The sequence below is a fragment of the Protopterus annectens genome, chromosome 9.part0 (assembly GCF_019279795.1).
Source record: "Protopterus annectens isolate FY-2018-M chromosome 9.part0, PAN1.0, whole genome shotgun sequence".
Taxonomy (NCBI): Eukaryota; Metazoa; Chordata; order Ceratodontiformes; family Protopteridae; genus Protopterus; species Protopterus annectens.
Window position 1 is genome coordinate 171671507 of NC_056743.1, and position 13775 is coordinate 171685281.

Consider the following 13775-nt stretch of genomic DNA (forward strand, 5'->3'; position numbering starts at 1 on the left):
AGCTGATTTCTTCAAGTCCCTACAGGTGAAAGGCAAGGAGTTAAAGTATATGAAACATATTTTTGTTTCAAGAATGCCCAAGTTTCAGGAAAACTATCCTGCTAAACCAGCTTTTAATTGCAGGCAGTCTCCTTGACCTCCTATAGGCAAGAAGGGTGGTAGGAGACCTCCTCCCACTAAGTCTGCTAAGACCCCTCCTGCTTAGAAGCCTTCCTTTCCTGATTAACCAGTTGCTGTCTGAGTACCTGATTCTTCTCAGCCACATTCCTCTTTATCTGTCTCTGCCTGTTTTGGTTAAACATAATCCAAGATTCTTGAGTACTTTCCTTCATTCTCCAAGGGTATTTTATGGTTTGGAACCCCCCCCCCCAATGGGCATTCCTCAGCCATATCAAGAACAGTTGACCTTTTTCCAGAGGTGCTCCAGGATCTTATGACTCGGGGGACCTGTTAAAGAGGTTTCAACTGCTCAAAGGGGAAAGGGGTTTTATTCCAGAATGTTTTTGGTCCCCAGGAACGAGTGCACTTGGAGACCAATTCTGGATCTTTCTCAGCTGAATACTTTTCTGAAAATTCCTTCCTTTTGAATGTTATCCCTTCAGACTTTGCTCCCTTTGCTGCTTCCTAAGGCTTTTATGGTTTCTCTGGATCTCAAGGATGCTTACCTCCATATCCCTATTCATCCCCCTTTCAGGAAGTTTCCACTCTCTTTTTTTGCCCATTGACCTATTTACTGCCCCAGGGTATTCACCAAATGCCTAGCTCCTGTGATTGCTTTTTGCAGGGTTTAGGGGATCCAAGTATCTCCTTATTTGGATGACCTGTTATTTCAGGCATCCTCTCCAGAGATCCTCTTACAAAATCTTCATTTTACCTTTTCCCTTCTGCAAAGCCTGGGGGTTCATAATAAACCTCAAAGTATTTTCTGATTCCTTCTCAAGACTGTTTTTCTGGCGTGCAGGATTTAGACTGTGCATATGCTGGGCATCTCTGCCTCCTCCCAAGGTTGATCCTCATTTCCTTCTTTCAAACTGTTATTCCTGTGGTCCTGATCACAGCCAGGGAGTTTCTGAGAACTCAGGGGTTCATGGCATCCACCATTCCTATGCTCCCTCTGGCCAAACTCCACATGAGGAAGTTTCATTGATTTCTGAAGTCAGTTTGGCTTCAACATGCACATCCCCTAGACTTTGTAGTTCCTCCTCTACCTTGTCTCAAGAAGGAGCTTCACTGGAGGATTCAGCAGTTGTCTCGAAACCCAGGTCCCCCTTTAATCCCCCTCTTCCCTCTCAGATGCCATTCACAGATGCCTTAGATGTGGGATGGGGTGCAGTTTTCAGCTTCCTGAAGGTGCAGAGGGTGTGGTCACCTCTTAAACAGAAAGAGCACATCATTGTCAAAAGCGATGAGAGCTCTTCTGCGGGTGCATCAGGCTTTTCATCTTTTTTTCTCCCCAGGACACCTCAAGATATTTACAGACAATACCACAGTGATGTGGTATGTAAACAGATGGGGGCAAGATCTTATTTTCTTTGCCGGTTCGCTTTCCAGATGTGGGATCTTGCTATCTAGTATCATGACTGTTCAAGTAGTTTACATACCCTCAGGTCAAAACAATGTAGCAGACACACTGAGCAGGTCCTTAACTCAATCCCACAAATGTATGCTTGATGGAGATGTGTTTCTGGACATTGTCCACCAGTGGGGTACTCCTCAGATAAATTTATTTGCCTCCCCTCTGAACAGACAGCTTCCTTTCTTTTGTGCCAGAGTCCCAGGTCCTCTAGTTTGGAAGTTGGACACCCTCTCATTTTCTTGGAAGGGGATTGTTTCTTTATGTGTTCCCTCCCCTTCCCCTCATTCCATAAGTCCTGTTCAGAACTCAGTAGGATTCTCCCAAAATCTTGTTGGTAACTTCCATTTGGCCAGGAAAGCATTGGTTCCCTCTTCTGCATTTAGCCAAGGACAATCATCACAAGTTACTTCACAGGGTGGACCTACTCACACAAGACAAGGGATCTCTCATCCATCCCCATCTGTCCACTCTTCAACTTATACTGTGGATGATAGGATTTTGATTCTACATAGCCACCTTTTTTCTGAGGACATGCTTAGGGTCCTGCAGAAGGCCAGGAAGAACACTACTAGGAAATTCTACTTATCCAAATGGAAGAGGTTTTCAGTTTGGTATTTTTCTCATAACCTGGATCCACTTTCTGTGAATGTTCCTTTGGTTCTCTCCTGTTCGTGTGAATTGCTCAATGCTGGGTTGGCGTATTCTGTTAAGGTCCACTTATCAGCTGTCTCTGCTTCTCTGCCTTGTTTCTCTTTCTTTGGCTTCTAGATTTGAAGCTAAACAATTCCTTAAAGGCGTTCTTCATATTAAGGCCTCCTAGGAAGCGTGTTCCTCCTCCCTGGGATCTTAATTTTGTTTTTGAAAAATTGACTCTGGCTCCTTTTGAGCCTGCTGCTTTAGCTTCCCTGCAACATTGCTCTTGGAAGACTATACTTTTTTTGGCCCTTACTTCTGCCAGACGGGTGTCTGAGCTTCAAGCCCTTATGGCTTGTCCTCCTTTTTGGTGTTTCAGAAGAACAGGATGTCCTTGCGTACTAATCCTTTTATGCGAAAGGTGGTTAATGAGTCGCACCTTAATCACTGTATTCATTTGCCCACTTTTTTCCCCTCCACAATCTGCCAGTGAGAGGGTGCTACACACATTGGGTGTGCACAGACAACTCTGATTTTATTTGGATAAGACTATTAGGAAATCTGTTCAGCTGTTTGTTTCTTTTCATCCTAGGTCCGTAGGTTTAGCTGTATTCAAGCAAACTATTTCTTTTTGGATCTCAAAAGCTATTTCCTTTTGTTGTCTTCATGATAAGAGCTTTACTTTTCCTGTGAAGGCTCATTCTACTAGACCTGTGGCTTCTTCTGGCACTTTTATTCAAGGGTGTGAATACTAACTCTATTCTTGAGGCAGCTACCTGGACTTCTGTGCATACATTTACCAAGCAGTACAAGTTGGATGGAATCTCGGAGCTAGAGCTGGTTTGCGAGAGCCATCCTTCTTTGCTTCCTAGAGGACTCTGCTGATCCTTCCTCCACCCAGGTTTCTTTGTCAGCTTTGACACACTTCTTAATGTAATGAAAACTGCAACAGTGATATGGAAGGACATAGTACAGTTGTGTAAAATCTTAGCATAACTGTAGATGTCCTTCTCTTCACTGTTGCAGTGTTCACTCCCTCCCACCGCCCCTGGTCCATTTCTCTTCTGGATGTACTGATTACCTCTCTTCCTTAAACTGGCGTTTCTACTGGAGCTGTCAATTCTGTGGGTGATATGTCCAGATGTCACCTTTATGCCATATGCTACATGAGGAGCATATGTGTGTGTCATACGTTGTGCCTTAAGTTAACCTAAAGGCTTTGGTATACTGGCCGGAAGTCAGGCTGCCCTGGGCAGGGGATTCCTAATGTAATGAATACTGCAACATTGAAGCGAAGGAGATCTACCATTATGGTAAAATTTTACACAACTGTGCTTTCTTTTTTACAGTGAAATTCTTCTTATAGCTTATCGAGTGTTTCATAGTTTATGGATAATCATTTATTGGGTGCCATAGTTTTATAAAATAAACTCCAGAAGAATTTTAGATTGCCTGATTGTGATACGTGCTTTACTGAGTTGCTGTTTTCTTAAGCAGTTGCAACTTGAAGGCTCTCTTGCTGTTGCTGAGACTTTCAGCAGGGATTTTCTCCTTGAGCTACTTAGCCAGTCTAGCACTGGAACTATTTTCTTATTTTCCTGTGAGATGTGGTATATATTTCATGCACTATGATGCTACCTTTAGAGAGACAGTTTTGGTTAGTGATGTGTTGTTAAAACTCTTTTTGTTAGTGTTTTATCTGCGTGCATTTTTCTGCTTAAGTACTTTTCATGTCTGTTATTACATACGTTGTCTTTATGGATGTCTTTTAGTAATTGTGCAGCCCTCTTTAGCACCATCATCTCTGCCTGTGCCTTTCTCCTTTGTCTTGTGTGATTGTATGTATACTTTTCCATTGGTTTAACATCAGCAGACAAAAGTTTTGATGAATTTTAGTAATCATCCATATTACTTATTGCACTTAGTATTTAATCTTAAAATTTCACATTTTAACGGGAAAAAAAAAAACCTGCACAAAAAACACTAATATATACAAAACCCTAAGAGGTAAATTAGAGTCTTGTAGGAATTGTAGAAGGTAAGCTAAATGCACTGGTGTCTTAACAAAATATGTGTTGCTGAATCTTCGTTGTATATTGGCTCAAATTCATGTACTACGACATTTAATGTACATGGCTGTTGTAAGCCCTGATTTTACTATTTACAAGATGCATAACACCATTCCTGGTTTTAATTAGACCTTTAGTATGGATATAAATCCACCTTCTGTCAAGTTGGCTGTTCCCAAACTACTTAAGTTAGTTGTCACCTTAATATGAAGAATGATTGTAGTCGCCTAACAGTTTAATATGTATATGATGCTTATTGTTAACATGCTAGTTCCATCATAGCTCAGTGCTGTCTGCTGTTACAGTTAACTATTTTAGCAGTTGGCAGTGCTGTTGAATCTTTAGTATCATTAATCAATGTATAGCCATTAGAAGGTTAAGTAAAATGAGCTGCTGCTAGTCCATATAGTATTTTAGCATTTGTTAGTTGCCTTGGTTTGCCAACTCTGTGTTGTACTTCATGCTCTGGCTATTCACTGAGTGGGTGGGACATTTCTGGAAATATTTGTACAATTCTGATTACAGATAATGAATAGTAGCAGGAATCAGAACACACATGAGACCACATGAAGTGCATGTTGTCATTCACCTTTCTAGAAGACAATTCTGTGTTAAAGCAAAAGTTAGAGTGACAGAGAAAAATGTGTAGGTGTGTGCGGGTGGGTGTGCAAATAGTTGTGCTTTAAACATTGCTTCTTAGTAAATACAGTAGTATTTTGCACTGAACCCCTTATACCAACTTTTTATGAACCAACTTAAAGCATGTGCAATCTTCATTGAAATAATTCCATTTTGTCAGGCTTTTGTATAAAATAAGTTACAATATTATGTAGAAACGTTATTATCTTGCCTTAAAGGTGTCTGTATTATGGGCATTTGACATATATTTTTCTGGTGTTCATTATAGAAGACATAGCTAGCATTGCACAATTGTTATAATTCAATGAAATATGTTTTACTATGTATTTTGCATACTGTGACTGAAATAAAATTAATGTAAATGTTTATAACAAGAATAAAGCACACTGGTGAGTATAAAGCTTACCATAAAATGTTGGTCTGTATCAGCAGTCAAGAACCAAATGTTTCAAGATTATATTGCCTTTATACTATGAAGATGTACAGTATTCTTGTCTAAATCCTGTCCATATTGTTTGGACCAAATGTGACTCCATTACTGTCCTAACGTGTTTTAATAAACATTTCTAAGTAAGAAACTTCACTGTGCTGCCTTCATTTAATAGCATATCTTTTATCACACTCACACATATAGCTCACCACACTTATTTGATGGAATGCATCAGTTTTGATAGCCGGTTATGGTTAATATACAATATTGATCTCAGTACAGATTTTGCTTCATTAGTTTATTTTTAGTGGTTCAGCAAACTTGCTTGTTTTATGTGAAGGTCTGTACTTCAGATTAGAAAAGTAGCTGATGTCCATCATTGCACCACTGTTGCAGTACTGCTTACTATTGGGAAGTATCCTGTCAAGGGCTCCTCCTAATACCATATGCCCAGTGTTATGACCTTATGCACAAGACTGTGCTGGTACAGTAGGGGATATATGGTGCAAAGTTCCTCAGAGCTTTCTTTCCACTAGTCTGTGAAGGAAGACCATGTGTCTAACCATGGTGTTTCAGCTGTGTATGGTCAATGCCAGTTTTCAGTACTTGTTGGTGGCCAAGTATCACTGTTGGGGACCATTCACTTTTCATTTAATTCTTGACAAAAATAGTTCTGTTTCATGTCAGCTATAGAGAAAAATGCGACTGTGATCATATAAGGATAGTCACACAAGTGTTTATTTTGCTTGGTCAGAAACATAATTTTAGGGATTGCTGTATCTGCAAATCTTTCATCCCTAAAACAATCACAAGTCGTGTAGCATCTTTAAAAATCTACCTTGGGAATCAAAGACTCTAGGAACTAGAGCAAGAAAAGATGGCCTTCGAGCTGTTTGACATTACCTCAGCAGATGCTTAAGGTTAAGAGGACTAAACAGTCTGAAGTTTTGGTTGTCCAGTCAGAGTCTAATATCTCTGTTGTGGCTCCGTTTCTACATCTCGCGAGGCAGACAAATGATCAGCTTTCCAACATGTTCTACCCAACCCTTCTGACAGCCAGCAAGGCTGTGAATCCCAGCTGGTTATTTCTGAGGGACTAGATGGTATACTACAGATTCTTCAGTCAGCCAAAAACACCAACATGCTTACTGTTGGAAAAGAAGCAAAGAATTTAGTGCATTTGACCGTACAGCAAGGTCTCCTTTATAAAAGTTCATTATTGAAATTAAACCTCTTAATATACATAGTACAAAAATCACATGACACATTATACAGTAACCTTTTTTGAAATTCAACAAACATAAATGTGGAATAAATATAGAACTCCTCTCATTTTTAAATTTTCTTAAAACACATTTGCAACGAATTGCTCCAAAAACACCAGCATGTTGACTGTTGGAAAAGCAATAAAGGATTTAATGCTTTTGACCATACATCAAGGTCTCCTTTATAAAAGTTCATTACTGAAACTAAACCTCTTAATATACCTAGCACAAAAATCACATGACGTCATATGGTAACATTTTTTGTAATTCAACAAACATAAATATAGAAGTCATCTCACAATTTTTAAATTTCCTTAAAACACATTTGCAAGTAATTGCTCCATTCAATCGTGGATACGAGTAAGCATTTAATAGTGCGCCATTTCATTTCTTTGTAATCCAGTTCATCTTTCCTACTTCCATTAAAGTTTTACATAACGTGATCAAGAATGTAAGACATTTTTTTAGAACTCGTACAAGAGGTAAAATAATCCCATTCAGTGAAAGACAGTACCAAGACACAGACTATAAAAATAAAAAATGTTTATTGACCCCTTTGGTCTGCTTATATCACTTGACTTCATCAGAATTTCACCACACAGAAATAAATCAGTTTAAATAACCCCCTTCAAAATCATGTGATCCCTGCAAAACCTATACAGACCAATAAAATCACTTTTAACTGACTACTAATTAACCATCTCTCTCCAACCTTACAAGTTAATTGCAACATCAAAAATAAAATTAGAACAAAGTTATTCTTCATATATTCATAGTTTCATAGTTTAGTACTAGGCTATCTGCCCTAGGGCATTTATAAGCCTAGCCATAGTGTATGTGGCTTTCACCACCCCATGTAATGGTACAAAAGTATAGATTTAGTTTACTGTGCGTCTGTCTAGTAGTGACACAGAGATGACCCCCGGGGTAAACCTACGATCTCCCATCCACTCGTCAAGATTTCTCTTGAAGAGAGTCAGTGAGGGGCTCTGCCTAACACGAACTGGGATCCTGTTCCAGAGTGTGGGAAGCCTCTGAGTTATGAATCTGTCCCTCCAGCATGTCCTATTCATATTTGTGCTGAGGTTTAGATCTTTAGCTCTCGTGGTTCTGATGGATTTGGATTTTTTGAGATGGAGCATGTCCATCAATTCCTGATTGGACATGGCCTTGTACGTCAGGCATAGATCACCTCTGAGTAGGCGGTATGCTACTGAATAGAGCTGGAGTTTCTTTAGTCTGGCAGCATATGACATATGTTGGAGACCCTTGATCCTCTTGGTGAGGTACTTTTGGGGTCTCTCCCAGCTGCTGCAGGTGCCGGGTGAGGTACATACCAAATGGGGCATTGTACTCAATCATGGGCCTGATAAGGGAGGAGTATAGGGGTACAATGACCTCCTTTGATCTGGATGTGAATCCCTTCATGACAAGGTGGGCAAGGTAGAAGGTCTTCCTAACCACTTTGGCAACGTGGGTGTCGAATGAGAGGTCACTGTCAACTTGGGTCCCCAGGTCTCTGATTACTTTTTCCTTGCTCAATGGGTTACTGCCTATGTGATAATTTGTGGGTACTTTGTTTTTCCCAAAGGGGATGACTATACATTTTTTGGCATTTGGTTTAAGGCCATGACTTCGGCACCAGTTGTCCGTCTCAGTAAGGCCTTTCTGTAGGATGCATGTGTCAGCTGGTGTATCGACTATGGCGCCTAGTTTGCAGTCATCTGCAAACTTTGTCAGCCACAACACTCCCGTGTTTGCTTTCACATCTGAGAAATAAATGCCGAACAATAGGGGCCCCAGGACAGAGCCCTGTGGGACACCACTTGTGATGGGCTTTGAGTCTGACATAGCTCCAGCGATTTTGACTTTATGGGTTCTGTCCTTTAGCCAGTTTGCAACCCATCTTGTGACATTATGGGTTTACATTTAAGCTGTTGAGCTTGTCTATGATGCCTGAGTGGGGTATTGTGTCGAATGCTTTAGCCAAGTCCAGGTAGGCTGTATGGACTGCTTTGCCCTCATCAATGGCTCTAGTGACTGTTTCAAAAAAGTCAACCAGGTTCAAAAGGCAGGATCTGCCCTTTACAAAGCCGAACTGGGTAGGATCAAGTGTCTGTAGGTCCCCGATGTCTCTGTTTGAGTTCCATAATGATTCCTTCCATAGCTTTGCAGACCAGGCTGGTTAAGCGTATGGGGCAGTAGTTTCCAGGGTTTGTAGAGGAGCCTCCTTTGTGGAGTGGGACCACTGTTGCTGTACGCCAGTGTTCAGGTACATATCCTGTAGTAAGGCTAAGGTTAAACAGCATTTTTATGTGCGGGTTTAGCTCCTCTTGGAGATTACGTAGCACGCAACCCGGGATACCGTCAGGTCCCATAGATGCTGTGTTTTTAGCTTTGCTGAGAGCGGCTCTCACCTGGACATCTGAGATGACAGGGAGGTTACATTCAGCTGGGATAACTATTTCTTCTTTTGGGGGTGAGGGAGGGGAGAAGTTTGCACTGAACCTGTCTGCCAGTATGTTCGCAATATCTGTGGGTTCAGTGTATTTTTTGTCATTATGAACTAACTCTGAGCATATCTGAGGGTTTCCGCCCAGGTTTCTAACATAGCTGAAGAAGGCCTTATGGTTATCTTTAGTGTCCTTAGCGATTTTTCTCTCAAAGTTGGCCTTGGATGTTTTTATGAGTGAACGTAGTTTTTTGCTAGTGCTGGTCAGAGATGCCTTCCCTTTATGGGATTTTGCTCTGTCTTGCAGTAGCTTCCTTCTTTTGTTATACAGTTTGTTTATGGCTGGGGTCCACCAGACAGGATGCCTGCCCTTGGTGGAGAGGGTCTTAGTTTTATTTGGAATTGCATGATCCATGCATTCTTGGAGATGTCCGTAGAAAGCATTTGTGAAGGATTCAGCATTGTGGGATGTGGTTTCCTCTGGCCCAGGGGGCTTAACGGATACCATCTCAGTCTTGAGAAGTGTAAAGTCGGCCTTTGAGAAGTTTCTCACTGTAGTCTTTTGTGCTGGGGTGGAGGTGGGATATGAATATCCAGGGTGATTAGTTTGTGGTCAGATCTCACTAGTGAGGGGTATACTTCCGGTGTGGAGCATTTTGTCCCCATGTTTGTGATGATCAGGTCTAGTATATTTTCTCCCCTTGTGGGAGAGGTGACTAGCTGTTCCATTGCATTCGAGTTAATGAATTCCAGGAGCCTTTGGGCTAGGGTGTTAGGGCTAGAATAATGCACCAAGTCTATGTTAGGGTAGTTGAAGTCTCCCAATATGATGGTATTAGGTGAGATATTCATCCTTCAATGTCTTCAGGAAGGCTGAATGGGGTTCCTGAGATAGGGAGGGTGGTCTGTAACATGCTACCAGTTGTATAGCAGTTTTGCCTATGGTTAGTAGCACCTGGATGGTCTCCGATGCTTCATGTGTTGCCACTAACCTGGAGGTGTGGGTGTCTTTGAATATGGACAACTCCCCCCCTCCCTTTGTGGTTCGGCCCGAGTTCTGGGGCCGAAATGCATGATACGAGGTAGAGCTGGGGTGCTCTCAGGAGCCTTGAACCAGGTTTCAGTTACTGCACAGATATCGATGCTCTCCATACTGAGGAGTGCTTCGAGAGCCTGCATCTTGAGATTTAGACTTCTGGCGTTGAGCAGCATTACCCTTAATTTTTTTCCATTTTTGTTTTCTAAGGAGGTGGGTTTGTCTTTTGAGCCTTGCCTAAAAAAGGCACTATGGGGGTGGCAAGAGCCTTAGCCAATATCCGGAAGCCCAGTGGTGACAGGTGCAAGCCATCCCTTGCGAAGCAGCGTGGCTTGTCCAGCATGTCATCCCAAGCAGATAGACATTGGATCCCCCTAGAATGACACCAGTAATTGAGCCAATTATTAAAGCTGATCATCTTGTCCCTTGTATTGTGGCATCATTCTTGGTGAGGGCAAGATGCTGCTCAGGGTCAGGATCATACCAGCCTGGGCTACATAATCAGAGAGCTCCTCTGTGTCTCTCTTCATGTAGTCCAGGGAGGTACGTCTCAGGTCATTAACGCCGACATGGACAATGACGGAGTCATATTTGTACTTGCTTTGGAGTGACCTGAGTGCATGTGTTATGCGGCGGATCGTAGCTCCCAACAGGCAGCTCACCATTACCCTCTCCTTGTTCAGCCTGGTAAGCGGAACGTCAGTGTGTCTGACTATAGAGTCGCCAATTACTAGTGCATCAGGCATGGTGTTTGGCCTTAAGGGCTGTGATTGTTTGACACACTGCTTTATTGAAGTATGTTTCATGTTATGCTAGAAAAAATATTAAAAATGCTTACTTAAGACAAGCATCCAAAACAGATTTACTCTTTCACTGGAATGGGATTATTGTTTAACAGTTTGTGTTTTGGCTACTTGGTTACAAGAGGTAAAATGCTTGCCCAATGCATTAATCACAGTTTTGCTCTTGACAGCCAAGTGATTCTCGTAAAACATTTTCTAAAATGTCTTATTTTCGTACATAAAAACTTTACAGATACACTGGGTAGGTATATACCACAAACGATAAACTACAAGTAAAATACCGTGGTGCCCAAATCCCACTGGCCAATGGACAAAATGTTGGTACTATCTGCAACATACCTGCACATAGAACTGGTCTGACATGTCACCTTTTTTCTTTGTGTTGTCATCTTGTGCATTCTCTTAATATAGCTAACTATCCAGTAGAGAACAAAGTGTAAAGTGGCAAGGTTGCCTGTCCAGATATCAGTTTCTTCATACCAATACCTCTCATGTTTTACTTTAATAGAGCTGGTGACTGTGGTTCTTCTAATCTTGTATATTTCGCTGTGTGTGATGTCTGCCAATCATGTTATGTTGGCAAGACTAATCGGTGCCTCAGAGACTGCATTAGAGACCATCTCTACTCGATCAGTAAACATGATGACAAGAATGTTTTATCTAAATATGTAATGCAGGAGGGGGACTGAGCATTGTTTTAAGTTTATGGTGTTTGAACTTGATTATGTCAGCCCTAGAAGGGATGACATCAGGATTCATACTGAGTGCACTGAGATTAAATGGATGATTATCTCACAGGCCACTAGGGGCAAAGGATTGAATGATTTTATATCTGTAAAACCTGTGCTTAAGTCACGTGGCCTAAGGTAAGGCCTTAAATGCTCTGTTTTAATGCTGCAGACCTGATGAAGCATCTAGTTTTTGATGCGAATGTGCTCATCTTTTACTTTATTTTATGTTTATTTTTAGCTTTGTTTTTGTATTAAAAGTTTTTATGTGATATATGCTGTCTGCCTGACTGTTTTTCATTTTTACATTTTTTTCCTTTGTCAGTTCTGCTCCTATTAAAAAAAACACTGTAAACTCTGGTACAAGTACCAGAATGACACTAGCAAGTACGTACTTGATCCCCTCACTACTCTACAGAGCACCCATTTTCACTAATCTGCACCAGACATTTAAAACCAAACTTCAGTTGTGCTTCTACAAAATATCCAAGTTTGCTACAGCTTCATCATACTGTTCCCACCACTGCAATGCCCTCAGACAGATAAACTGGATAGAATTGCCCCAGCATCTTGACTACCTACAACTTACAATAGCGCAAAAAATAATAGACAGACCCAACAGCTGTCCTGCCCTGCAATCCATCCTACACACCCACTCTCCCTGCAGAAATCACCGTTCTGCAAACAACTTCTACATGTACACAAGCCCAGTAAAAGAGTTAGCCAGTGTCTCTACTCCTACACCATAGCCAAACTATGGAACAATCTACCTAGCCATATTGTCAGTACCAAGTTTACAAATAACTTCAAAATAGTGCTAAAAAACACCTCTCCAACTCATGCATCTGCCCTTGCCCTACAAACCAGAATTAATGTTGCTTTTATTCTCTGCCTTTGTCTATCTCCTCCATCTTCTCACTATAATCCCATGTCTAATTCATCCATCCTTCGTCCCCTCTCACATCCCCTTCCCTCAAACTCTTTCCCCAACAAAATATCTCACTCTATCCCCCAAACAACCTATTCCCACTTTTAAACATCACTTTTACCTTCTACTCTTTTTGCACACACTACTTCCTTTATAACTCTTTTTCATCTAAGACCTATCTGTGCAATTACTCTCTCTCTGACTATTCTACAATCCAATCCAATTTCTGTGTAGAAGACTTAATCTGATATTGTCAATTTTTCATCTCTTCCTCACATATGGGTTCCGGATCCAATTCATCTGACCCGACTCTGCTCTTACTAAGCACATGGCAACCAAATAAGCTCTTGGATACTTCCCCTTACCCACAGTGCATCTCTCTCTGTTACCTTAGATCTCGTTTGCTGCTTCACGATTGTCATCTTTCCATTAAGCTCTTGGATTATCAGGTTAATTTATAAGCTTTTTGTTCTCTCTACTTGCCAAAATGTTCTTGTTCTTGTCTTATCATTTTCTATCTCCCCTTTTCTTTAAAACTTTTTTTTCTTCTACAGTAACCATCCTTTTATTAGGTTACTTCTTTTCTCTCCCTCTTTGTCCCTATCATAACCTTTTTAGATAGCCTTAACTACTATTCTTAGTAGGTTTTCCCCCTTTTCCCTCCTGTGTGTTCTTAAAAAAAAATCTTATTCTCCTCCTCTCTGCTGTTGTAGTAACGCATGGTGATTGTTATTTATCCATATTGTTTTGTGAGACCCATGGTGGATAAACAAGATAAGATAAGCCTGCAGGTTTTAAAAAAATGCACAAAGTGCAGGCATAAAATACGCTTTAGCGAGTCACACTCCCTGAGCATCTACTGTTTAGGGTCTCTCCACTTACAGGAAGATTTTGCCATCTGTCATACTTTTAACCATAGAACATTGATTGAAAGAAAAAACAAACTCATTTTAAGAGAAATGCTTCCCTCGGCTTTTGAAGAGGCCATTTCTGGCAGTCAACTCAAGTCCTTTACTCTCAAGTTGAAATTGGCTCATTCGAGCCCTGTTTCTTCCCTGTCTTCAAAAAGCAGTGAGAAGGGAAAGAAGAGACCTTCCTTGGTTCCATCAGATTCATTGGAACCAAAAGCTAAGACTTCAAAATTTACTGAACCCACGTCTCAGAACCTTCGGTGCCAACCACTACTAAACTGGATCCAGTATCTTTAGCTCCGGCT